Below are 3,912 nucleotides of genomic sequence, written 5' to 3' on the forward strand. Positions count from 1 at the left end.
ATATCGTTGATGAAGTGTGTTCACATGTGGTTCAAAAATAAATCTTATTTAGCAATGACACGTAATTCGTTTGTAGCATTTAAGCAAAAGAGAATATAAGCAATTGATCTTGAGAGCATACAATCATATGATCACTAGAGCATAGAGCACATGAGAATTTAAGAACCCAAGTACACATACCTCAAATCTACAAATCATCTCGACAATCAAGAAAAATCAACAAAGCATTTTGAGCGAACGAACATTCAACTATATGAACACTTAAGCCTCCAAACCGATTGAAATATTAGCATCCAAGTGTGTGAGCATGTGTGTGGATATCATACGAGTGAGTATCTATGGTTGTGTGAAAGCGATTATCAAAGCATTTGAATGTAGGAGCATATAATAATCAAATCGTCGAATGGTCCGAGCATGAAATTTAAAGAGCAAGTGGGCATGTAAACGTTAATGCATGTAGGAGTGGGAGAATATGACCATCGAAACAAGTGATCCTCAAAGAAGTATGTTAACATAGGAGCATCCAATCATAGAAGTGTCCAGGCATATGAGCATTAAGGCATATAGGAAAGTGAATAAGTTCTCTTCAAAGCATGTTGACATTGGAGCATACAGTTATCAAAGCATGGGAACATAGAAGTGTATGATCAACAAAGTACGTGTACATAGAAGTTTGCGAATTTCATAAGATGTGAACATAAAAACATGTGATCATATATACCAGTAGACGTGAGAGCATATGATTGTCAAAGCAAGTGCACAAGTGAGCACGAGATCAACAAAGCATATGAACATACAAGCACATGAGCAAAATAACCTCAAAGTACAAATGCATCTTATTGTTCAACTATCATAGGATTTAAGCACAATCATCAAAATGTTTGAGCATTCGAATATCCAAGTACATGATCACTTAAGCCTTCAAGCCTACACACATATTGGCATCCAAGTGTGTGCACATGTGCGCGTTGATATCATATGTGTGAATATCAATTCTTGTGAGTATGCGATTATGAAAGAAATTGATTGGAAGAGCATATAATCATCAAATCATCCAAACATATGAGCATGAAATTATAAAAGCAGGTGGGCATGTAATCATTAAAACATGTACGCATGGGAGCATATGACCATTGAATCATGTGATCATCAAAGAAATACATTAACGTAGGAGCATCCAATCACAGTAGTGTCTGAGCATATGATAGGCATATGGACAAGTTCTCTTCAACGCATGTAAACGTAGGAGCATACGATTATCAAAGCTTGTGAACATAGAAATGTATGATCATCAAGGCATGTGTACATTGAAGTTTGTGAATTTCGAATGATGTGAATATAAAAGCATGTGATCATCTAAGCAAGTAGACATGAGAGCATATGATCGTCAAAGTAAGAATACATGTGAGCTCGAGATCAATTAGGCATGTGAACTTACAAGCACAGGAGGATTTAAACCTCAAAGTACACATACATCATACTGTTCAACTACCTTAGGATTTAACCACAATCATCAAAGCTTGTGTGCGTGCATCCAACTAAAAGAATGCTTCGGTCTCCAAGCGTATAGATATATCATCAATCAAGTGTGTTCACATGTGGTTCAAAAATAAATCTTATGAAGAAGTGACACTTAATTTATATGTAGCATTTAAGCATGACACAATACAAGCATTTTATCATCAGAGCTTACAATTATGAGATCACTAGAGCATAAAACATATGAGAATTTGAGAACTCAAGTACACATATCTCAAATCTACCAATCATCTCGGCATTCAAGCAAAATCATCAAAGCATTTGAGCATACGAACGTCCGACTACATGATCACTTCAACCACCAAGCCTATACACATATTAGCATCCAATTGTGTGCACATGTGTGTGGATATCATACGAGTGAATATCTATGCTTGTGTGAAAATGATTATTAAAGCATTTGAATGTAGGAGCATATAATAATCAAAACGCCGAAAGTAAGGGCATGAAATTTAAAGAGCAAGTGGGCATGCAATCCTTAAAGCATGTAGGCATGGGAGCATACGACCATCGAAACATGTGATCATCAAAGAAGTATGCTAACATAGGAGCATCCAATCAAAGAAGGGTCCAAGCATAAGAGAATTAAGGCATAGAAGAAAGTGAACAAGTTGTCTTCAAAGCATGTTGACATAGGAGCATACAATTATCAAAGCATGGGAACATAGAAGTGTATGATTAACAAAGTACGTGTACATGGAAGTTTGTGAATTTCATAAGATGTGAACGTAAAAGCATGTGATCATATATGCCAATAGACGTGAGAGCATATGATCGTCAAAGCAAGTACAGAAGTGAGCACGAGATCAACAAAGCATGCGAACATACAAGCGAATGAGCATTCAAACCACAAAGTACACATACATCTTGCCATTCAATTGCATTTGGATTTAACCAATCTCATCAAAACATGTATGTCCTCGAGCATCCAACTACTTGAACATTTCAATCACCAAGCGTATAGATATATCGTTGATCAAGTGTATTCCATTGTGGTTCAAAAATAAATCTTATTTAGGAGTGACATTAAATTTATGTGTATCATTTAAGCAAGAGAGAATACATGCTATTTATCATGGGAGCATATAATCATATAATCACTAGAGCATAAAGCACATGTGAATTTAAGAACCCAGGTACACAAAGCTAAAATCTACCAATCACCTTAGAATTTATGCAAAATCATCAAAGCATTTGAGCGAACGAACGTCCAACTACATGATCACTTAAGCCTTCAAGCCTATACACATATTAGCATCCAAGTGTGTGCATATGTGTGTGGATATCATATAAGTGAATATCAATGCTTGTGTGAAAGAGATTGTCAAAGCATATGAATGTTGAAGCACGTAATCATCAAATCGTCGAAAGGTATGAGCATGTAATTTTCAAAGCAAGTGGGCATGTAATAGTTAAAGCATGTTGGCATGGTAGCATATAACCAACAAAACATGCGATCATCAAAGATGTATGTTAACATAGGAGCATCCAATCATTGAAGTGTCCAAGCATATAAGCATTAATGCAAATAGGAAAGTGAACAAGTTGTCTTCAAAGCATGTTGAAATAGGAGCATATGATTATCAGAGCATGTGAACCTGGAAGTGTATGATTAACAAAGTATGTGTACATAGAAGTATGTGAATTTCAAAAGATGTGAATGTAAAATCGTGTGATCATCTAAGCAAGTAGACATGTGAGCATAAGATTGTCAAAGCTAGTACACATGTGAGCATGAGATCCACAAAGCATGTGAACATACAAGCTCATGAGCAAAATAACCTCAAAGTACACATACCTAAAATCTTCCAATCACCTTGGCATTCAAGCAAAATCATCAAAGCATTTGAGCATACGAACGTCCAACTACATGATCATTTAAGCCTCCAAGCCTATACAAATATTAGCATCCAAGTTTGTGCACATATGCATGGATATCATTCGAGTGAATATCAATACTTGTGAGCATGCATTTATCAAAGCATTTGAATGTAGGAGTATGAAATCTTAAAAGCAATTGCACATGTAATTGTTAAAGCACAAAGGCATGGGAGCATATGACCATCGGAACATGTGATCATCAAAGAAGTATGTTAACGTAGGAGCATCCAATCATAGAAGTGTCCAAGCATATGAGCTTTAAGGCATATAGGCATGTGAACAAGTTCTCTTCAAAGCAAGTTGACATAGGAGCATACAATTATCAAAGCATGTGAACATAGAAGTGTATGATCAACAAAGTATGTGTATTTAGAAGTGTGTGAATTTCAAAATATATGAACGTAAAAGCAAGCGATCATCTAAGCAAGTAGACAAGAGAGGATATGATCGTCGAAGCAAGTTCACATGCGAGCGGAGATCAACAAAGCATGT

Source organism: Quercus robur, chromosome 1, assembly GCF_932294415.1.
Source record: "Quercus robur chromosome 1, dhQueRobu3.1, whole genome shotgun sequence".
Taxonomy (NCBI): domain Eukaryota; kingdom Viridiplantae; phylum Streptophyta; class Magnoliopsida; order Fagales; family Fagaceae; genus Quercus; species Quercus robur.